Source organism: Pseudophryne corroboree, chromosome 10, assembly GCF_028390025.1.
Source record: "Pseudophryne corroboree isolate aPseCor3 chromosome 10, aPseCor3.hap2, whole genome shotgun sequence".
Classification (NCBI taxonomy): Eukaryota; Metazoa; Chordata; class Amphibia; order Anura; family Myobatrachidae; genus Pseudophryne; species Pseudophryne corroboree.
The window spans coordinates 162,759,519-162,784,052 of NC_086453.1; the positions used below are offsets into that span (position 1 = coordinate 162,759,519).

General features: G+C 46.6%; 2 pseudogenes; one reads left to right on the plus strand and one right to left on the minus strand.

Moving 5' to 3' along the window:
- Positions 1 to 8,381: 8,381 nt before the first annotated feature.
- LOC134968293 (5S ribosomal RNA) lies at positions 8,382 to 8,499 on the minus strand (annotated as a pseudogene).
- Positions 8,500 to 9,304: 805 nt separating this feature from the next.
- On the plus strand, positions 9,305 to 9,422 carry LOC134968367 (5S ribosomal RNA; annotated as a pseudogene).
- The last annotated feature ends 15,112 nt before the right edge of the window (positions 9,423 to 24,534 follow it).

Sequence of the window (24,534 nt, forward strand, 5' to 3'; positions counted from 1 at the left end):
TGAATCCACCGGGATTCAATTCCTACTCGCGTTAGATATCACCCGTACCGCCAGAGGAATTATAAATTATAGGTATATTCATGCGCTAGCGAACCTGTTAGATAATATCACCAAGATGTATGATGACACCTTCAGGTATACTGGGAGGGAGTTGCAAGCTTACAAAACGGAACTAATCCAGCACAGGATGGTTCTCAATTACATCACAGCGGTGACAGGCGGGTACTGTGTCACCCTAGCAACTCAGTATGGTGTGAAGTGCTGCACGTACATCACAAACAGCACTGATGACCCAACCGAGGTCATAGATCAAAAGATGGACGATATCTTACAGTTGAAGTGGGAGTTCCGAAGGAGACACAACCTTACCCTGACTGCTGTGAGTAATGAACTGACCGGCTGGGTCTCATGGTTGAACCCACGCAATTGGTTCTCAGATTTAGCAGAATGGGCTCAAAATGTTATCGTGAGTGTAGGAAAGTTTCTCCTTTGTATCCTGGGAGTTGTCATAATGATTGGTTTGATATTTAGGTGTGTTTGAGTTTTGATGCAGTGCAAGCATAGTACCAAAGTGATGAGTTTAAGGAACGGGGGCATTGTTACAACAACTGATTTAATTTATGACCCATCAATAGAGACAATGTTGTAATAAGACGTGATTCCACGGTCCGTTTCTTTCACCCGTTTCTCCTTTGTTTTCCCTCAGCGAAAATACATCCATCCATAAAAGACTTTTGATGAACACTTAAATCAAAGATACATCCATCCGGAAAATACTTGAATGGACACTCTAAAGACTTTAATGGACACTCAAAAGACTTTAATGGATATTCACAGCAAAGATACACCCATCCGGACAAGACTTCAATCAACACCCAAGGACGATTGCACAAATGTTATGTGAATGTATTTGTGATACGTGTCTTATCTTCATCTCTACACTCTTCAGGTAGTATCACACATAGTCGACAGGTGATATCCACATAGTAGCATTCACATATGTTCCTCCTCCATGTATCATCAACTAAATGTGCACCCCATTTGTTGGAACAAGAAGCCGAAAAGAGCTCGGTAGTGTTTGTTGGCCCACTTACAGACCCTTAATATGGGATAAGAAGGATTTAATGTATACTTCGCAATACCTCGAAGCTTACCTAGAACATGTACGGCACAATGATACATGCCCCTCAGACATGAACTTCATACATACATGCTTTCACTTTCTCACTACGTCATACATTTTCCCACCTATACCTCTCCTCCTACCACCCAATCATTTGTAGATATGTATTGTATATTTTTCTGTTTAGATAGTGGCAGTTATTGTTGACTGCCAAAGGGTGGACTGTTAAAGTCAAAAAAATAAGAATTTACTTACCGATAATTCTATTTCTCATAGTCCGTAGTGGATGCTGGGGACTCCGTAAGGACCATGGGGAATAGCGGCTCCACAGGAGACTGGGCACATCTAAAGAAAGCTTTAGGACTATCTGGTGTGCACTGGCTCCTCCCCCTATGACCCTCCTCCAAGCCTCAGTTAGGATACTGTGCCCGGACGAGCGTACACAATAAGGAAGGATTTTGAATCCCGGGTAAGACTCATACCAGCCACACCAATCACACCGTATAACCTGTGATCTGAACCCAGTTAACAGCATGATAACAGAGGAGCCTCTGAAAGATGGCTCACAACAATAATAACCCGATTTTTGTAACAATAACTATGTACAAGTATTGCAGACAATCCGCACTTGGGATGGGCGCCCAGCATCCACTACGGACTATGAGAAATAGAATTATCGGTAAGTAAATTCTTATTTTCTCTAACGTCCTAAGTGGATGCTGGGGACTCCGTAAGGACCATGGGGATTATACCAAAGCTCCCAAACGGGCGGGAGAGTGCGGATGACTCTGCAGCACCAAATGAGAGAACTCCAGGTCCTCCTCAGCCAGGATATCAATTTTGTATAATTTTACAAACGCATCTGCTCCTGACCAAGTAGCTGCTCGGCAAAGTTGTAAAGCCGAGACCCCTCGGGCAGCCGCCCAAGATGAGCCCACCTTCCTTGTGGAGTGGGCATTTACAGATTTTTGGCTGTGGCAGGCCTGCCACAGAATGTGCAAGCTGAATTGTACTACAAATCCAGCGAGCAATAGTCTGCTTAGAAGCAGGAGCACCCAGCTTGTTGGGTGCATACAGGATAAACAGCGAGTCAGATTTCCTGACTCCAGCCCTCCTGGAAACATATATTTTCAGGGCCCTGACAACGTCTAGCAACTTGGAGTCCTCCAAGTCCCTAGTAGCCGCAGGCACCACAAATAGGTTGGTTCAGGTGAAACGCTGAAACCACCTTAGGGAGAAACTGAGGACGAGTCCTTAATTCCGCCCTGTCCGAATGGAACATCAGATAAGGGCTTTTTCAGGATAAAGCCGCCAATTCTGACACGCGCCTGGCCCAGGCCAGGGCCAACAGCATGACCACTTTCCATGTGAGATATTTTAACTCCACAGATTTAAGTGGTTCAAACCAATGTGACTTTTGGAACCCAAAACTACATTGAGATCCCAAAGTGCCACTGGAGGCACAAAAGGAGGCTGTATATGCAGTACCCCTTTTACAAACGTCTGAACTTCAGGGACTGAAGCTAGTTCTTTTTGGAAGAAAATTGACAGGGCCGAAATTTGAACCTTAATGGACCCCAATTTCAGGCCCATAGACACTCCTGTTTGCAGGAAATGTAGGAATCGACCCAGTTGAATTTCCACCGTCGGGCCTTACTGGCCTCGCACCCCGCAACATATTTTTGCCAATTGCGGTGATAATGTTTTTGCGGTTACATCCTTCCTGGCTTTGATCAGGATAGGGATGACTTCATACGGAATGCCTTTTTTCCTTCAGGATCCGGCGTTCAACCGCCATGCCGTCAAACGCAGCCGCGGTAAGTCTTGGAACAGACAGGGTCCTTGCTGGAGCAGGTCCCTTCTTAGAAGTAGAGGCCACGGATCCTCCGTGAGCATCTCTTGAAGTTCCGGTTACCAAATCCTTCTTGGCCAATCCGGAACCACGAATATAGTGCTTACTCCTCTCCATCTTATCAATCTCAGTACCTTGGGTATGAGAGGCAGAGGAGGGAACACATACCCTGACTGGTACACCCACGGTGTTACCAGAGCGTCTACAGCTATTGCCTGAGGGTCCCTGGACCTGGCGCAATACCTGTCGAGTTTTTCCCAACGGTTTATAATCATGTGGAAGACTTCTGGGTGAAGTCCCCACTCTCCCGGGTGGAGGTCGTGCTGAGGAAGTCTGCTTCCCAGTTGTCCACTCCCGGAATGAATACTGCTGACAGTGCTATCACATGATTTTCCGCCCAGCGAAGAATCCTTGCAGCTTCTGCCATTGCCCTCCTGCTTCTTGTGCCACCCTGTCTGTTTACGTGGGTGACTGCCGTGATGTTGTCCGACTGGATCAACACCGGCTGACCTTGAAGCAGAGGTCTTGCTAAGCTTAGAGCATTGTAAATGTCCCTTAGCTTCAGGATATTTATGTGAAGTGATGTCTCCAGGCTTGACCATAAGTCCTGGATATTCCTTCCCTGTGTGACTGCTCCCCAGCCTCGCAGGCTGGCATCCGTGGTTACCAGGACCCAGTCCTGAATGCCGAATCTGCGGCCCTCTAGAAGATGAGCACTCTGCAACCACCACAGGAGGGACACCCTTGTCCTTGGTGACAGGGTTATCCGCTGATGCATCTGAAGATGCGACCCGGACCATTTGTCCAGCAGGTCCCACTGGAAAGTTCTTGCGTGGAATCTGCCGAATGGGATTGCTTCGTAGGAAGCCACCATTTTACCCAGAACCCTTGTGCATTGATGCACTGAGACTTGGCTCGGTTTTAGGAGGTTCCTGACTAGCTCGGATAACTCCCTGGCTTTCTCCTCCGGGAGAAACACCTTTTTCTGGACTGTGTCCAGGATCATCCCTAGGAACAGAAGACAAGTCGTCGGAACCAGCTGCGATTTTGGAATATTGAGAATCCAACCGTGCTGCAGCAACACTACCTGAGATAGTGCTACACCGACCTCCAACTGTTCCCTGGATCTTACCCTTATCAGGGAATCGTCCAAGTAAGGGATAACTAAAATTCCCTTCCTTTGAAGGAATATCATCATTTCGGCCATTACCTTGGTAAAGACCCGGGGTGCCGTGGACCATCCATACGGCAGCGTCTGAACTGATAGTGACAGTTCTGTACCATAAACCTGAGGTACCCTTGGTGAGAAGGGTAAATTTTGACATGAAGGTAAGCATCCTTGATGTCCCGAGACATCATGTAGTCCCCTTCTTCCAGGTTCGTTATCACTGCTCTGAGTGACTCAATCTTGAATTTGAACCTCTGTATGTAAGTGTTCAAAGATTTTAGATTTAGAATCGGTCTCACCGAGCCGTCCGGCTTCGGTACCACAACAGTGTGGAATAATACCCCGTTCCCTGTTGCAGGAGGGGTATCTTGATTATCACCTGCTGGGAATACAGCTTGTGAATGCCTTCTCCCTGTCAGAAGGAGACATCGGTAAAGCCGACTTTAGGAAACGGCGAGGGGGAGACGTCTCGAATTCTAATTTGTACCCCTGAGATATCACCTGAAGGATCCAGGGGTCTACTTGCGAGTGAGCCCACTGCGCGCTGAAATTCATTGAGACGGGCCCCCCACCGTGCCTGATTCTGCTTGTAAAGCCCCAGCGTATACTGAGGGCTTGGCAGAGGCGGGAGAGGGTTTCTGTTCCTGGGAACTGGCTGATTTCTGCAGCCTTTTTCCTCTCCCTCTGTCACGGGGCAGAAATGAGGAACCTTTTGCCCGCTTATCCACGAAAAGACTGCGCCTGATAATACGGCGTCTTCTCATGTTGAGAGGCGACCTGGGGTACAAACGTGGATTTCCCAGCTGTTGCCGTGGCCACCAGGTCTGAAAGACCGACCCCAAATAACTCCTCCCCTTAATAAGGCAATACTTCCAAATGCCGTTTGGAATACGCATCACCTGACCACTGACGTGTCCATAACCCTCTACTGGTAGAAATGGACAACGCACTTAGACTTGATGCCAGTCGGCAAATATTCCGCTGTGCATCACGCATATATAGAAATGCATCTTTCAAATGCTCTATAGGCAAAAATATACTGTCCCTATCTAGGGTATCAATATTTTCAGTCAGGGAATCCGACCACGCCAACCCAGCACTGCACATCCAGGCTGAGGCGATTGCTGGTCGCAGTATAACACCAGTATGTGTGTAAATACATTTTAGGATACCCTCCTGCTTTCTATCAGCAGGATCCTTAAGGGCGGCCATCTCAGGAGAGGATAGAGCCCTTACAAGCGTGTGAGCGCTTTATCCACCCTAGGGGGTGTTTCCCAATGCACCCTAACCTCTGGCGGGAAAGGATATAATGCCAATAACATTTTAGAAATTATCAGTTGTTATCGGGGGAAACCCACGCATCATCACACACCTCATTTAATTTCTCAGATTCAGGAAAACTTTAGGTAGTTTTTCCTCACCGAACATAATACCCCTTTTTGGTGGTACTCGTATTATCAGAAATGTGTAAAACATTTTTCATTGCCTCAATCATGTAACGTGTGGCCCTACTGGAAGTCACATTTGTCTCTTCACCGTCGACACTGGAGTCAGTATCCGTGTCGGCGTCTATATCTGCCATCTGAGGTAACGGGCGCTTTAGAGCCCCTGACGGCCTATGAGACGTCTGGACAAACACAAGCTGAGTAGCCGGCTGTCTCATGTCAACCACTGTCTTTTATACAGAGCTGACACTGTCACGTAATTTCTTCCAACAGTTCATCCACTCAGGTGTCGACCCCCTAGGGGGTGACATCACTATTACAGGCAATCTGCTCCGTCTCCACATCATTTTTCTCCTCATACATGTCGACACAAAAGTACCGACATACAGCACACACACAGGGAATGCTCTGATAGAGGACAGGACCCCACTAGCCCTTTGGGGAGACAGAGGGAGAGTTTGCCAGCACACACCAGAGCGCTATATATATATATACAGGGATAACCTTATATAAGTGTTTTTCCGCTTATAGCTGCTGTATAGTTAATACTGCGCCTAATTTGTGCCCCCCTCTCTTTTTTAACCCTTTCTGTAGTGTAGTGACTGCAGGGGAGAGCCAGGGAGCTTCCCTCCAACGGAGCTGTGAGGGAAAATGGCGCCAGTGTGCTGAGGAGATAGGCTCCGCCCCCTTATCGGCGGCCTTATCTCCCGTTTTTTTATGTATTTTGGCAGGGGTTAAATGCATCCATATAGCCCAGAAGCTATATGTGATGCATTTTTTGCCATCCAAGGTGTTTATTATTGCGTCTCAGGGCGCCCCCCCCCAGCGCCCTGCACCCTCAGTGACCGGAGTGTGAAGTGTGCTGAGAGCAATGGCGCACAGCTGCAGTGCTGTGCGTTACCTTGTTGAAGACAGGACGTCTTCTGCCGCCGATTTTCCGGACCTCTTCTGCCTTCTGGCTCTGTAAGGGGGCCGGCGGCGCGGCTCTGGGACCCATCCAAGCTGGGCCTGTGATCGTCCCTCTGGACCTAATGTCCAGTAGCCTAAGAAGCCCAATCCACTCTGCATGCAGGTGAGTTCGCTTCTTCTCCCCTTAGTCCCTCGATGCAATGAGCCTGTTGCCAGCAGGTCTCACTGAAAATAAAAAACCTAAACTAAAACTTTCACTAAGAAGCTCAGGAGAGCCCCTAGTGTGCACCCTTCTCGTTCGGGCACAGAGATCTAACTGAGGCTTGGAGGAGGGTCATAGGGGGAGGAGCCAGTGCACACCAGATAGTCCTAAAGCTTTCTTTAGATGTGCCCAGTCTCCTGCGGAGCCGCTATTCCCCATGGTCCTTACGGAGTCCCCAGCATCCACTTAGGACGTTAGAGAAATATTGTAATACATGCCCCATGTACTAACCCCATGCGCATGCCCGCTGCATGTGCACTCAGTCCTCAGTGTGTGCACATATCCGCAATTTGCGTAGGATCGCTCCGGCGATCATGCGCGTGATATGGGTATTTACGGCGGAGTTTGTGAGCGCGTAGCGTGTTATTAGAACATTACATATTTAACCCAAATAGTGCATTTTGTACCCACCGTTCTCCTAGATCGCATCAGCGAATATTAATAGGTTAAACAGTTCCTGGACAGAGAGATTCGCCTTTGCATGATAGCAAGGGTCAGATAAAGGTTGGAAGGTGATGTCTAGTATCCAGCTGTAGGGCAATTTGAGGATAACATTCCGGTGTTAGTTAGAGAAAGATTGCATGTTCCAGTGTATAGTTATGTACAGAAGTAGAATATAGATATTAACTGTATTTACAGTATATTATGTATGCAGCGGGAATCCAGAGGATACCACCCACAAGAGCTGTTAGGGAAAGACATCGCCCACCTATTTAAATCCATCTATGAATTTTTCTGTAATGTAGAGACACATCCCTGTGTCCAATGGACAATGAGATTACAGTGACCATTGTATTGTGTATGCATGTTGTGTATAAAAAGACCATTGTTGCCTGGCCAGTCAGAAGACTCTAAACGCTATCTGTATGACCAGCGGAGGACCAGCTCGGGTTGTGCTTGTGAATATTCTCACGTATGTACATTCTTTGTAGCCATTATTCTGTTTAGATTTACTTGTTAGCCTGTAGTGTATAAATTGTATTGTTTACCTTTTTGAATTAATCCACTGAGGCCTTAGAACCCCGTGGTTGCAACTACAAATCAGTGTTGTGTTTTCACTTTCCTGCATGGGCTTTAAAGTAGATTTATCTGTATAAGGTGTATAAGCATTGATAAGGTGTATGCACTGCGGGTACTTTGTACCGTCAGCGCTACTCATGGTTTAAGGTATAACATTGTTGCAGTACTCTGCTGCTAAAGGTTTAAAGCAGGCATGTCCAACCTGCGGCCCTCCAGCTGTTGAGAAACTACACATCCCAGCATGCCCTGACACAGCTTTAGCATTCTCTGACAGCAAAACAGTGTCAGGGCATGCTGGGATATGTAGTTTCACAACAGCTGGAGGGCCGCAGGTTGGACATGCCTGGTTTAAAGTGTAAGCATATAATTACATTGTATCATTAACAAGGTTTAAAGGTTATCAATTGTGTGCACTCGCTGTGTGTACTCTGTACACTCAGCACGGCGTGTGTACGTCAAGTGCGTACCACGTGCAGGACTCTACGCAAATAGCGTACAAAGTGCGTAGCACGTGCATTCAGTCTAGCGGCCATAACGGCTCCATGGTAATAGTGTATCTAGTGGTATAGCTTTGTGTTTTAAGATAATATCGACATTATCAGGGTTTACAGCACCCGGTCTTCCTGGGCAGTCTCCTATCCCCGTACTAACTGGGCCAACACTGCTTGGCTTCCAAGATCGAACGAGTTTGGGCATATTCAGTGTGGTATGACTGTAATTAGAATCTGGGTTGCCAGAAGTGAATCGTGTCCAGAGATTGAGAATACACTTTTGGGTGCCCCAAAGATCATGGACATAGTAGGAAAGGAAGAAGTCATAAGAAAGGTTTCAGGCAGATAAGATGGTACGCTTACGTTCATAAAAATGGGGCTATATTACCTCCTGGCACCCAGTATGCTAAAAAACCAGCCAACACCAAAAACATCTTTGCCGAAATGTGTTGGCTGCTACAAATGCGGCCATTGCAACATCTGTAGGTATGTACATCCAAACAGGAAGACATTTAAGAACACAGGAGAAAAAAAGAAGTATAAAATTAAGCACTTCATCAACTGCAATGTCTCTTCGGTGATCTATCTTTTGGAATGTCCCTGTAAGATGAAGTATATTGGCAAGACAAAGAGGCAACTGAAGCTCCGCATACAGGAACATGTAAGGAACATTAAAAACAAGGTTCAAACGCATGCTGTCTCAAGACACTTCCTGCAACATCACGGCTCTAATCCAGAAGACCTTACGTTCAAGGGCCTAGAACTGGTCACACTCGGAGAAAGAGGAGGGGACCTTTCCAACCTCCTATCAAAACGGGAGATGTTCTGGATATATGAAATAGGATCTCTCCATCCGGACGGTTTGAACGAGAACTATGAAATAGCCCCATTTTTATGAACGTAAGCGTACCATCTTATCTGCCTGAAACCTTTCTTATGACTTCTTCCTTTCCTACTATGTCCATGATCTTTGGGGCACCCAAAAGTGTATTCTCAATCTCTGGACACCATTCACTTCTGGCAACCCAGATTCTAATTACAGTCATACCACACTGGATATGCCCAAATTCATTCGATCTTGGAAGCCAAGCAGTGTTGGCCCAGTTAGTACGGGGATAGGAGACTGCCCAGGAAGACCGGGTGCTGTAAACCCAATAGGATCAGGAGGCTACGCAACCTCTGAAATCAATCTAAACCCTTTTTTCCTTGTTTCTTCTATATATGACAGGTTCACTTTATTAGCCATAATATTCTAATAACGACCAGATCTATAATATATACCACTCTAGAATGTTTAGGCACATCTCTGATACCCAGACCCTATTTCCACCACTATGGTGTATGTTCATTTTTTATATATGTATTCTTGTGTGCTCATTGCATTCCCCCATTCTATGTATAAGATACAGACATCTTAATTAACTTATATCTACTGCTCACATGATAGTTTCAAACTAAGTGTAAACCTCCTGCTGTGTAATGATGTGCATACATGGAGGTATTATAGTCCACAAACAACGTTTAGTATGACTACTGATGACGTTTTTTCCCTTTATTCTACATGTATTTCCTGCCTGGAGACGTATCTGCTTTGCTGCACCAGCTTTCCCAATGTTAAATATCAGTGCAAACATGGCAGCCGACAGCTGTTCCCAGCTATTGAAACTGTCTGTGCACTATGGACTCCACCAAGATGGCCACCGCAATACCCTGTATGCCAGCCGGCGCATGCGCAATTGAGGATTCCGGATACCGGAAGTGGGGCGGAAGTGACGTCCGGGACATCCCGGACCCGAAGTCCGCATCTACAAACATTTTTGAACTTTTAAAGCACTTTTAAACGCTCGTTTTTTACAATGAATAGAGCGTATGGCCAGTATTGTCCAATATGCTTAGCACAAAACTATTTATTGTGTATTTCTAGGCTCCGTAGTCTTTATTAATTTTGAGTGAAACTAATTACAGGAAGTGAGGTGCTAATCACTTCCTCATCCATACTAGTATATAAAGGTGATATGTCCCACTTGCACAATACCCCTTGATGAAGTCAGACCAGACGAAACGCGTTGGATGAATCCTGTTACTACTATATCCTCAGGTTAAGCTACTTTTATCCTAATTGCTACCAGTGCAACTATCTATAGTTGTCTTCCCCCCATCCTTCCTTCTTCCACCTTGTTTTTGCTTTATTTCCTGTCTTATACAGATCGTATTGAATTTTCATGTCTTTTTATACCTTTTACACATATGAATTTTGTATCCCCTTTTTTAAACCCACCCTCCTTGCCGTATTTTATGTAAGGTAAATTGCGTTTTTTTTAGGTGTTCTGGCTAGAACACATTGACTTTTATGTATTGGTTTTAATACTTCTCTGATGTTTTATTAAATAGGGATTTTTATCGCTTACTAATTTTAGCCCTTGATATTATTGTTAAATCGCGACTCTCTATTTTTTGCATTTTATGACTTCTTGTTCTGTAATAAACCCCAAAATCTTTTTAAGATATTTTCGCAGTCCATAGAATTTATTGCCACCAGTGGTCGCTTAGATCTTACCTATTTCTTCCCACCTCTTCTCTGCACCCTGCACTCATACTAGTGCAGGATTTATGTAAGAGTTAGCGGACGCCCTTATACCTCAGGGAGTGGCAAACAGGGACTGTCATTCCGGGGGTCATCAGCTGACATATTGTGAAAACTTATCTACTGTAAACATTGGTGCTGTTAGTCTACCCCATATACACACATATATATATATATATATATTGTGACAAGAACACTGGGATAGTGTTTGAGGGCAGGTAGGTTTGTCCCAGGTTCTTGTCTTACATGTATTAGAAAAATGAAAACTTCTAGGAATATGTTTTGTTTTGTTAGAACCTTTTCAGTTTGTTGGAAAAACTGGGTAAGGGCCCTGAAAGAGAGATGGGGCAAGTTCCAGAAATTGGGCCCAGTTCGGGTCTTTGGCCTCACAGAAGGCTAATCAGTCTTTCAGCTGTCTAAGTGTGTTATAGAGCTGCTGGCCTGATTAGGATGTGCAGACTGCCTGGGAAGACTGCAGGATCTCTGTGAGGGAAACACGCTCCTGATACAAGTAAGCTATACAGTGCTTACGGGTGAACTCTGTGGGTTTTTTGTTTTAGTGATAGTTAGGAACATCTTGTGTTTAGTTAGTGCCGGACAGGCAAGGTATTTTCTTTTAGTGTTTGTTTTATTTTCTGCATAATAAAACTGGCTGGGGCCAGTTGTACCAGAACCTGGATGTCAGGAATCGACTTACCACAGCTGCATCTGTCCGTCGGTGCGGTCTCCATCCGGGGTCCCTGCGTTTTGCTGTCGCTAGTCTCCATGTCTCTGGATGTCATCCTGGGCCTGGGAGCGCTCCTGTTGTCAGCGGGCGTACAAGCACGCAGCGTTCCTGCCGGGCCGCGGCATGGGCGCCGCCATGACAGTTTTCTTCAGACTAGTGTGGCAGCCAATCCGGAGCTTGGCCGCACCTCCTCGTTTTCACTCCAGCCAATGCCTGCAGACCAAGGGGTATATCAGGAGCAGCAGGGTGAGTCAGTCCTTGTCCTGGACTTTGTGTCACTACTGCGACTCATGTGTCTGGATCCGCTCTCCAGTTCCCGTGTTCCTGTTTGCCTTCCAGCCTGTTCCGATACCACCGTGGAACCACAAGCACCAGCAATCCCTGCATCTGTTACCAGGCTCCATACCTTTTACAGCTACAGTGTGCTCCAGCCCTTTGCAGTAGAGACTCTCTCTCCAGGTGCATCTCATCATCTCCACCTGTGCATCAGCCTGCAAGCTGCCAGTGTAATTTCCAACAGCACTGTGAACTTTACACCTGTCTCCTGCATTTGCTACCAGGCTTGCTACCATTATTACCATCTCTGCTGGCTCCACGGTCTAACTATCTCTGGTTCCCATACCAGCATATCGATCCCTTGATTGATTATACAGCCATACTGTTATTGCCATAGACTCTCAGCTTCCACGCTGCACCATACCCATTGCATTTATTGTTTGTTATTTCAAGTATTCCTGCTGCCATATTATTTCACCTTTTGCTTAATAAACAACATTGCGCACATGCGCAGGAATCCAATCCAGCCTCCTCACTTCTTCCATCCTACCTCCACTGACCCATTAGCGCCCCCTCCGGGGACACAAACCAAACCGAACTTGACAGTAAGTCCAGGACCGATGGACTCGGATGGTATTCAGAATGTGGGGTCAGGGGCCTTACAAAATCTGGTCTCCCGCTTGGATGGTCAAGAGGCTGCGCAGCAGCAGATGTTCCAGTTCCTGCAAGGAATGTCATCCCGTCTTGATACACTACAACAATCTCTGCCTAGTGTGCTTGCTTCTTCAGTTCCAGTTACCGCTGCACCTGCAAGTGCTGTGGGTTCTTCCTCACCGGCTGCATCGACTCCAGTGTCACGCTTGCACCTGCCCGTGCCCAGCAAATATGATGGCAGTCCGAAGCTATGTCGCGGGTTTCTTAATCAATGTGAAATCCAGTTTGAGTTTTTACCACACAATTTCCCCACGCCAAGATCCAAGGTTGCCTACATTATTTCACTGCTCTCTGGATCAGCCTTGAGTTGGGTGTCTCCTCTGTGGGAACGTGCTGACCCCCTGATGAATAACTATACCGAATTTGTGTCAACCTTTAGACGCATCTTTGATGAACCGGGTCGTGCAACATCAGCCTCTGCAGATCTTATCCAACTTCGTCAAGGTACCCGTAGTATGGGTCAATACGTCATCCAGTTCCAGACATTAGCCGCAGAGATTCAGTGGAATAACCAAGCCCTGGTAGCAGCCTTCTGCCATGGACTCTCGGATCGGATCAAAGACGAACTGGCTACCCGTGACATTCCTGAGCAATTACCAGAGTTAATTTCCTTGTGCATCAAGTTGGACTCTCGCATTCGCGAATGCAATAGTGAGCGTGCTCGTGGTGAGCCTCGCAAGCCAAGAATGGTACCTTCAGCACAATTTCAGCCTCCACCTTCTGATGAGCCTATGCAAATTAATAGGTCCCGCTTAACCCCTGAGGAGCGGTCAAGAAGACTTCGAGGGAGACTGTGTCTTTATTGTGCGGCTACAGGTCACCAAATTAATTCTTGTACAGCATGTTCGGGAAACGCCAGCTCCTGACTTGTAAAGGAGGAGTCAAGTTGAAATCTTCTAGACAAGCTCCTTCAAACCAAGACCTTATTCTTCCTGTGACCTTAGAGACTACGGCTGGACTCCAGTCTGTAACCGCGTTAGGAGACTGTGGAGCTGCTGGAAACTTCATTACTCAAGCTGCAGTTGATAAGTTCCGTCTACCTGTCTGTGAACTCACCTATCCAGTCTATATCACTGCAGTGGATGGTAGCCGAATTTCCAAGGGTTACATCTCTCATCAAACCAGGCCAGTGGTGCTGGGAGTCGGGTTCATGCATTCAGAGTTAATTAAGTTCCTAGTCATCCCTCAGGCAACCCAGGAGATCGTTTTGGGTATACCCTGGCTCCAGCTACATAATCCGCAGATTGACTGGTCCACGTTGCAACTGACTTCCTGGGGGTCACATTGCCGTCAGTCCTGTCTAGCCCAAGTTCGTCCTGTAAGGTCTTCTGAAGTTAAAATCCAGTCAAGTCTTCCTGTGGCCTACCAAGATTTCTCTGACGCCTTCAGTGAAAAGGCCGCTGATGTTCTGCCGCCCCATAGAGTGGGATTGCCCCACTGACCTCATTCCCGGCAAGAAGCCACCTAGAAGGCGTACTTATCCGTTATCCGTTCCTGAAACTAAGGCAATGAGTGAATACATCAGGGAGAATTTACAGAAAGGGTTCATCCGCCCTTCGTCTTCACCCGCTGGTGCGGGCTTTTTCTTTGTTAAAAAGAAAGATGGAGGATTACGTCCATGCATCAATTACCGGGGTCTCAACGATATTACCGTCAAAAACAGCTATCCATTACCTCTCATCACTGAATTATTCGATAGAGTCAAGGGAGCCTGCATCTTCACCAAGTTAGATCTCCGCGGTGCCTACAACCTCATCAGAATCCGAAGTGGTGATGAATGGAAGACAGCCTTTAATACTCGGGATGGTCATTACGAGTACCTAGTAATGCCATTCGGGTTGAGCAATGCCCCAGCAGTGTTCCAGCACTTTGTTAATGAAATCTTCCGTGATGTTCTGTACAAATATCTCGTAGTCTACCTAGATGATATCCTGATCTTCTCTCAAGATCTTTCTTCACATCGTCTACAAGTTCGTGAGGTCCTCCGACGTCTTCGTGAGAACCGTCTCTACGGCAAGTTGTCTAAATGTACCTTCGAAGTTCCTTCCATACCCTTCCTAGGGTATATAATTTCTGGATCGGATCTCCAGATGGACCCGACAAAGTTAGAAGCTATTGCCAATTGGTCTATTCCGAGTACTCTCAAGTCCATTCAGCGATTCCTGTGATTCGCTAATTATTATAGGAAGTTCATCTCAACTCTCATTGCTACTATTACCAGCTTAACTCGAAAGGGGGCAGATCATTCCAACTGGTCAGAAGATGCCTTTGCTGCGTTTCAAAAAATCAAGCAGGCTTTCATGTCCGCCCCAGTTCTGTCACAACCAGACGTTAACAAGCCATTCGAGTTGGAGGTAGATGCTTCCCAGTGGGAGTTGGAGCTGTTCTCTCCCAAATAGGGGCTGATGGGAAGATTCATCCTTGCGGGTTCTTCTCTCGTAAATTCCTTCCTGCAGAAGCTAATTATTCCATTGGTGATCAAGAATTACTGGCGATCAAGCTGGCCCTCGAGGAGTGGAGGTATCTCCTGGAAGGGGCAAAGTTTCCATTCAACATCTACACGGATCACAAGAACTTGCTCTACTTAAAGGCAGCCCAGTGTCTTAATCCTCGCCAGTCCCGGTGGGCTATGTTCTTCTCCCGTTTCAACTTCAAGCTTCATTTCCGCCCAGGTTCTCAGAATACCAAAGCAGATGCTCTGTCTCGATCTATGGAATCCGAAGAAGAGACGTCCGATCCAGTTCCGCATTCCATTCTGAATCCAGTTGTATTTGCCTCGTCTCAAGTTACTCCTGTTCCGCCTCCTGGCAAGATTTTTATTTCTCCTGAGCTCCGTCCCAAGTTGCTGTCTTGGGCTCATCAGTCTAAATTCACTGGGCATCCTGGTGTCCTAAAGACTTTCAAGTTCCTCTCCGAAACGTACTGGTGGCCGAAAATGAAGGTCGACATCAAGGACTTCATGGCGTCCTGCCCTAAGTGTGCGCAGCACAAGACTCCCCGTCAGTCTCCGGCAGGTCAGTTACAACCATTATCAGTTCCCAGCCGTCCCTGGTCACACTTGTCCATGGATTTCATCTCTGACCTTCCCTCTTCTCAAGGATTTAATACCATCTGGGTAGTTGTCGACAGGTTTACCAAAAAGGCCCATTTTGTTCCACTCCAGGGTCTATCTTCTGCTCCAAAACTTGCTCAAATCTTCCTACGGGAGATTTTCCGTTTACATGGACTACCCACAGAAATTATATCTGACCGTGGAGTTCAGTCCGTGGCAAGATTTTGGAGAGCCCTTTGTTCTGCCATGCAAGTCAACCTCAAGTTTTCGTCAGCCTACCACCCTCAGACGAATGGGCAGACGGAGAGGGTAAATCAGGAGTTGGAAACCTTTTTAAGACTTTATGTTTCATCTTCCCAAGATGACTGGGTGGACCTGCTCCCGTGGGCTGAATTTGCTCACAACTTCCGCTACCATACTGCTACAGAAACGAATCCATTTTTTGCTGTATATGGACAACATCCTCGTGTTCCAGATTTCCAAGACCTTCCTAACATCGATGTTCCTGCAGCCACCTCTGTTTTAAGTCAGTTCTCATCAATCTGGAGTTCTTTGCCGACCGCAAAAGACGTGCAGTTCCTAGCCTAAAACCCAATGACAAAGTTTGGCTTTCCACTCGGAACCTTCGCCTTAGAGTGCCGTCGATGAAGTTTGCACCACGCTTCATTGGTCCTTTCTCCATTGACAAAGTTATCAGTCCTGTGGCCTACAAACTCAAATTGCCTCCTTCCTTACGAATACCTAACGCCTTTCATGTCTCTCTCCTCAGACCTTTAGTCGTGAATCGTTTCCAAAGAGCTCTTTCAGTTGGTCCCAGAATACGAACCCAGCGGGGCATCGAGTTCGAAATAGAGAAGATTCTGGATTCCCGTTGCCAGTACGGTCGTCTGCAAAATCTCATTGACTGGTCCGGTTACGGTCCTGAGGAGAGGAGTTGGGTAAATGCTACAAGATGTCCATGCTCCAAGGATGGTCCGTGTCTTCCACAGAACTCATCCTTCCAAGCCACGTGGGTGTTCGGTGCCCACCCATAGAGGAGGGGGTACTGTCAGGAATCGACTTACCACTGCTGCATCTGTCCGTCGGTGCGGTCTCCGTCCGGGGTCCCTGCGTTTTGCTGTCGCTAGTCTCCCTGTCGCTGGATGTCATCCTGGGCCTGGGAGAGCTCCTGTTGTCAGCGGGCGTACAAGCCCGCCGCATTCCCGCCGGGCCGTGGCATGGGCGCCGCCATGACAGTTTTCCTCAGACTAGTGTGGCAGCCAATCCGGAGCTTGGCCGCACCTCCTCGTTTCCACTCCAGCCAATGCCTGCAGACCAAGGGGTATATCAGGAGCAGCAGGGTGAGTCAGTCCTTGTCCTGGACTTTGTGTCACTCCTGCGACTCGTGTGTCTGGATCCGCTCTCCAGTTCCCCTGTGTTCCTGTTTGCCTTCCAGCCTGTTCCGATACCACCGTGGAACCACAAGCACCAGCAATCCCTGCATCTGTTACCAGGCTCCACACCTTTTACAGCTACAGTGTGCTCCAGCTTTTTGCAGAAGAGACTATCTCTCCAGGTGCATCTCATCATCCCCACCTGTGCATCAGCCTGCAAGCTGCCAGTGTAATTTCCAACAGCACTGTGAACTTTACACCTGTCTCCTGCATTTGCTACCAGGCTTGCTACCATTATTACCATCTCTGCTGGCTCCACGGTCTAACTATCTCTGGTTCCCATACCAGCATATCGGTCCCTTGATCGATTATACAGCCATACTGTTATTGCCTAAGACTCTCAGCTTCCACGCTGCACCATACCCATTGCATTTATTGTTTGTTATTTCAAGTCTTCCTGCTGCCATATTGTTTCACCTTTTGCTTAATAAACAACATTGCGCACATGCGCAGGAATCCAATCCAGCCTCCTCACTTCTTCCATCCTACCTCCACTGACTCACTAGCGCCCCCTCGGGGACACAAACCAAACCGAACCGGACACTGGACTTGTGTTATTCCTCAGCTGTTGCGTGCTGCCATATACCCCAGGAAACGGCACCTTGCACCCTTACAGTGTTACAACTTGGTAGAGAATGCGAGCATGCCGTTCTGCGCATAAGTGAAAGCAGCAGCTTTGTGAGGCCTGCAGAAAACGGTGGTTTATGCAGGTGTGAAGATACTGAGACTCGCCCTGAGGATTTGATATATGTCCTGGGTGAAAGCAGCTACAAAGCAGCAGACAGCAGCAGGTGGCAATGGAGGAAACTTGGAGACAGCAGCAGATGGCAATGGAGGAAAATAGGAGACAACAGCAGGCAGCTGTTGACGAACTTTACAGGCAACAGCGTCAGGATAGAGAGGCCTTAACAAAAGTGGTCCAGAGCATTGCAGCCCGGATTGGAGATGTGGCCGTCAGTGCTCAGACCAGCTCTAGTTCTATACGGGCCAGTCACTTCCTGCAGAAAATGACAGAGGCTGATGATGTAGAGGCCTACCTGACCACGTTTGAAAGGACTGCCGAGCGTGACAACTGGCTGAAAGCACATTGGGCCAGACTGCTGGCACCTTTTCGGTCAGGTGAGCCCCAAAAAGCGTACTTTGATTTAAGCCCTGCTGAGGCTCGGGACTATGATAAACTAAAGACTGAGATCCTGACCCGCCTGGGAGTCACGCTGTCAGTACGAGCACAACGGGTGCACCGTTGGGTGTACGCCATGGAGAAGCCGCCTCGCTCACAGATGCACGACCTTATTCAGCTAACAAAAAAATGGATACAGCCAGAGACATTAACTGGTCCCCAGATGGTTGAAAGAGTCGTCGTGGGCCGCTACTTGAGATCTTTGCCCATGGCCCTGCGCAAGTGGGTGAGCCATGGAGACCCGGGTACTGCTGACCAATTAGTGGACATGGTAGAGAGGTATTTGGCAGCAGAGGAACTACTGATGACCACCCAGCAACCCATAGATCCTCGACAGCGCCCTTCAGTAAAGACTGGTAAGACTGTTCCATGGGAAAATGTTGCTGGGCGGTTAAGAGAACGCAAGGCTGGAGAGACTGTAAACACTGGCCCTGGAGACAGGCCAATGGGGCTAGAACGGTCTATGCTGCCCAAACGGGTTGATAATCGTGTGGTTAAATGTTTTAGGTGTGGTATGCCAGGTCATGTTATTGCCAATTGACCAGTCACGCAAGAACCCATGCAATGTGATGCTGCCTTTGAATGTCGCAGAATGTCTTTCTTTGCTAGGTTAGCCTGTACTGTGGTACCTTCACCTGAGCTGGAAAAACAAATGTGTGATGTGTTCTTAGAGGGTAACCGGGTAGAGGCCTTGCTAGATTCAGGAAGTTTAGTTACCCTCGTGAAAGCGGGGTTAGTGAACCCCTTAAAGGTCCAGCAAATACCTATTGGAGTAACTTGCATACATGGGGATACCCAACATTATGTCACTGCTGAAGTGAATATAGAAACTTGTTGTGGGTCAGCAATTGTTAAAGTAGGACTGGTCCCCACCTTGGTGCATGAGGCCATAATAGGGAGGGATTTTCCTAATTTTTGGAAACTGTGGGAATCATGTTTATCAACAGATGTGAGAAGTAAAGAGCCAGTTGATAATACCGGTGATTTCATGGATGTAGGTGTGTCTTCAGAACTTTCTGACCCTTTGCCTTTTGCTAGTTTGGTTGGAGAAGGGACAGATGGGGAATCCAGTGAAGACCCTCTTGCTGGGAACAGAGACATAGTAGTTAGAACTGAAAGCATGCCTGACCTGGAGGTAAAGAAGGATCTGTTTGCGTCTGGACAGTTAAAGGATCCTACCTTAATAAAGGCTAGAGAGAATGTTAAGGTTGTTAATGGAGGACCTGTGGTACCAGGTGACAGGGTTACATATCCCCACATGGCCATCTGTAATGAGCTCTTGTACCACGTTGTCAAAAGGGGTGAGGATGTGGTGGAACAGCTGGTAGTTCCCCAGCCTTATCGGAGAATGGTACTAGATTTAGCTCAGTCACGTTACCGCAGGACATTTAGGGGCAGAAAAAACCACTGAAAGAGTTTTACAAAGGTTCTTTTGGCCAGGGGTTTATAAAGAAGTGTCTGAATATTGTTCTTCCTGTCCTGAATGCCAGTATCATGCCCCTAGACCCCATTTCAGGAGCCCACTACTTCCCATGCCTATTATAGAGGTCCCGTTTGACAGAATAGCCATGGATCTCGTGGGGCCCTTGTTAAAGTCTGCTCGGGCCATCAGTATATCCTGGTAATTATGGACTATGCCACTCGATATCCTGAGGCTGTCCCTTTACGCACTATCACAACCAAGGCGATAGCAAGGGAGCTGGTGCAGGTTTTTAGTAGAGTGGCAATACCAAAATAAATTTTGACTGACCAAGGTACTCCATTTATGTCAAGGATCATGAAATAATTGTGCAAATTATTTAAGGTCACTCACCTCAGGACATCCATCTACCATCCCCAAACTGACGGGTTGGTGGAAAGGTTTAATAAAACATTAAAAAGTATGTTAAAAAAGGTTGTTGAGAGAGATGGGAAAAACTGGGATTGTTTGTTGCCCTACTTGTTAATGGCGGTCAGAGAAGTTCCTCAGTTCTCTACGGGGTTTTCTCCATTTGATTTGTTGTATGGTAGAGGGTTGTTGGACATTGCTAAAGAGACGTGGGAAGGACAGCCCACTCCTTATAGAAGCGTTATTGAACATGTAACACAAATGCAGGATAGGATTGCAGCCGTGGTACCTATTGTCAGAGAGCACATGGAACAGGCCCAAAGTGCTCAACAGAGGGTATATAACCGGAGTGCCAAGATACGGGAATTTGCTCCTGGAGATAGAGTTCTTGTTTTGGTACCCACTGTGGAAAGCAAATTCCTAGCTAAATGGCAGGGTCCATTTGAGATTAGGGAAAAAGTGAATGAGGTTAATTACAAAGTATACCAGCCAGGAAAGAGAAAACCCAAACAAATCTACCATGTTAACTTAATCAAACCCTGGAAAGATAGGTTGTCTCGGTCAGCGGAGCCTTGCCCTTCGGTGTCTGACACCTTTACTGCGGGAAGCAACCGAGGTGAAGAGACATTATCAGCTGATCAGAACAAATCAGGTTAAAGAATTTCTCATCCAAAATAGGGAGATATTTTCAGAGCTCCCTGGCCGAACGACCATAATAAAACATGACATTGTCACAGGGTTCATTTAAAGCCATATAGGATTCCTGAAGCTCAGCGAGAAGCGGTTTCTAAAGAAGTTAAAACCATGTTAGAACTTGGAGTCATAGAGGAATCTAACAGTGAGTGGTCCAGTCCCATAGTTCTCATCCCGAAGCCCGACGGTAGCATACGCTTTTGTAATGACTTTCGTAAGTTAAATGAGGTGTCCAAGTTTAACGCGTACCCCATGCCCCGTGTGGATAAGCTTATAGAAAGGCTGGGAACAGCCAGGTTTCTCACCACATTGGACCTGACCAAAGGTTACTGGCAAATACCTTTATCTGATAGCGCAAAAGAAAAAAACAGCCTTTTCGGTTACGGAGGGGCTGTACCAGTATAAGATGTTACCCTTTGGGTTGCATGGGGCTCCAGCAACCTTTCAACGGGCGATGGATACAATTTTGAGGCCCCATAGAAAATATGCAGCTGCCTATTTGGATGATGTGGTAATTCACAGTACAGACTGGGGGTCTCATTTGGTTAAAGTACAAGCAGTACTGGACTAAATCAGAGAGGCAGGGTTAACTGCTAACCCAAAGAAGTTCTGCCTCGCAATGGAGGAGGTCAAATACTTGGGCTTCACCATAGGCAGAGGTCTAATTAGGCCCCAATTGAATAAAATTGTGCTATTCAAAACTGGCCTCGTCCAGTGAATAAAAAACAGGTAAGGGCTTTTTTGGGAATAACTGGGTACTATATACGGTATATTCCCAATTTTGCGACCACAGCAGTGCCGTTGTCAGACCTTACCAAAGGGAAGCAGTCAAATATGGTGAAATGGAACCCTGAAAGCGTTCCAAGCGTTAAAAGTGGCTTTGTGTTCACAACCGGTATTGATAACACCAGAGTTTTCAAAAGAATTTGTGGTACAGACAGATGCCTCAGAGGTAGGGATAGGCGCTGTGCTGTCCCAAACCAGAGATGGGGACGAACACCCTATCATTTATTTGAGTAGGAAACTCAATGAGCATGAAAAAAGGTATGCCATTGTGGAAAAGGAGGCTTTGGCCATTAAGTGGGCACTAGATACCTTGAGATATTACCTCTTGGGTAGACAATTCAGACTAGTGACGGATCATGCCCCTTTAAAATGGATGTATGTAAATAGAGGCAAGAATGCTCGTGTAACTAGATGGTTTCTAGCATTGCAGGATTTTAAGTGTACTGTCGAACATAGACCGGGTACACAATTGGCCAACGCAGATGCATTTTCCCGCATCTTTTGTTTGGGGGCTACAAGTGTTCTGGCCCCTAGGTCGAAACAGGGGAGGGGGATATGTGACAAGAACACTGGGATAGTGTTTGAGGGCAGGTATGTTTGTCCCAGGTTCTTGTCTTACATGTATTTGAAAAATGAAAACTTCTAGGAATATGTTTTGTTTTGTTACCCACCTTTTCCAACAAACTGAAAAGGTTCTAAGGGCCCTGAAAGAGAGATGGGGCAAGTTCCAGAAATTGGGCCCAGTTCAGGTATTTGGCCTCACAGAAGGCTAATCAGGCTTTCAGCTGTGTAAGAGTGTTATAGAGCTGCTGGCCTGATTAGGGTGTGCAGACTGCCTGGGAAGACTGCAGGATCTCTGTGAAGGAAACACGCTCCTGTTACAAGTAAGCTATACAGTGCTTACTGGAGAACTCTGTAGGTTTTTTGTTTTAGTGATAGTTAGGAACATCTTGTGTTTAGTTAGTGCCGGACAGGCAAGGTATTTTCTTTTAGTGTTTGTTTTATTTTCTGTATAATAAAACTGGCTGGGGCCAGTTGTACCAGAACCTGGACTTGTGTTGTTCCTCAGCTGCTGCGTGCTGCCATATACCCCAGGAAACGGCACCTTGCACCCTTACAGTGTTACAATATATATATTATTTACTAAAATTTCCAGAAAATAGAAAAAGTTTAGAGTTTAAAGGCTCAATCAAATTAGGAGCAAGTCCACCGGACATGAGTTAGTGCAGCTGTAGGCCACACATACAAATCTCTGTACTTGCAGATTTTTGTTTGCAGACCCATGAGGTGGCCCATAATGGTCTGCACTTGAATTCCACAAAAATGTGACATGCACTCAAGAAAACAAAAAAGGTGAGGTGAACAGGGGCGTAACTCCCAGAGGCAATGGAGACACCTGCCTCCGGGCTCCAAGCCCTGAAGGGGCACCTGCATGTACAGCAACACTCATGTGGTTCACAGCAGGATCCAAGTGTGACCGCTGTTCTTCCAAATGAGCTCTGCGGCGAATCATCTCTGTCCCAGGAGCCCTGCTAACACTTGTAATAGGGAACAGGATGGCCCCTGCCTGGTACCGCTCAGCGCACACTGCAGCAAATGACGGTGCACCTGCTGCTGCTGGACCGTTAGATGGGAAATGTTGGTGATCGCTGATTCTGCATGCTGCAGAACAGCTGAATCTCGTGACTCTGACTCTGACCTACCAGCAGTTTTCACACAGCATAGCTGGAGTCTTGGCAATTGCAGGCTCTGGTCTCTGTAGACCAGCTGCGAGCACTATCTATATAATTATGTAAGTCATGTGTGTTTATACACACACAAACAAATACACATAGGCCCTCATTCCGAGTTGTTCGCTCGCAAGCTGCTTTTAGCAGCTTTGCACACGCTAAGCCGCCGCCTACTGGGAGTGAATCTTAGCTTATCAAAATTGCGAACGAAAGATTAGCAGAATTGCGAATAGACACTTCTTAACAGTTTCTGAGTAGCTCCACACTTACTCGGCATCTGCGATCAGTTCAGTGTTTGTCGTTCCTGGTTTGACGTTACAAACACACCCAGCGTTCGCCCAGACACTCCTCCGTTTCTCCAGCCACTCCCGCGTTTTTCCCAGAAACGGTAGCGTTTTTTCGCACACACCCATAAAACGGCCAGTTTTCGCCCAGAAACACCCACTTCCTGTCAATCACATTACGATCACCAGAACGAAGAAAAAACCTTGTAATGCCGTGAGTAAAATACCTAACTGCATAGCAAATTTACTTGGCGCAGTCGCACAGCGGACATTGCGCATGCACATTAGCGACTAATCGCTCCGTTGCGAGAAAAAAATACCGAGCGAACTCGGAATGTCCACCATAGGGCGGTATCCTATTACAGACGATGAAACATAGGATGCAAAAAAGTCTGTATTTCACACTTTTTTTCCAATGTTTCACAAATTTTTTATTTTTTACAGGCTATTCAAATTAGGATCGCCTATAATAAAAACAGCTTTCCTTCAGAAAACACAGGTTCAGTGAAACCTGTGTGTTTTTGTGAGAAACAGCCCCGTTTTTGTTTGAAAACAGGTCTGTTTCTGGGGATTTGGTTTTGCCTGGCTCAGGTATCTATTCAATCATCACTGGCTACTTTGCAAAGCAGAGCAACTGTAATCACTGGTTCTCTCAACCTGCCCCCCCCCCACCACCACCCGCGGGACACTGCAGGTGAGACAGCAGAACAGTGTCTGAATAGTGGGACTGTCCCGCTGGAATCGGGACTCTTGGGAGGCATACTACTGTATAATTTATTTTGTTTTATCATTTTTCCCCCTTTCTATTGTGATGTCAATGCATGTTCTTAAAAAAAATTGTATTATATTGTTTTGTTGATTCAATAAATCATTTATATTTTTTGTATTAAAACAGAATCAGTTAATTTGAAAGACACTGTTTCAGATTCTTTTAGATTTTTATTTATAATAAATAGTATTATGCCTCTATATTTTTT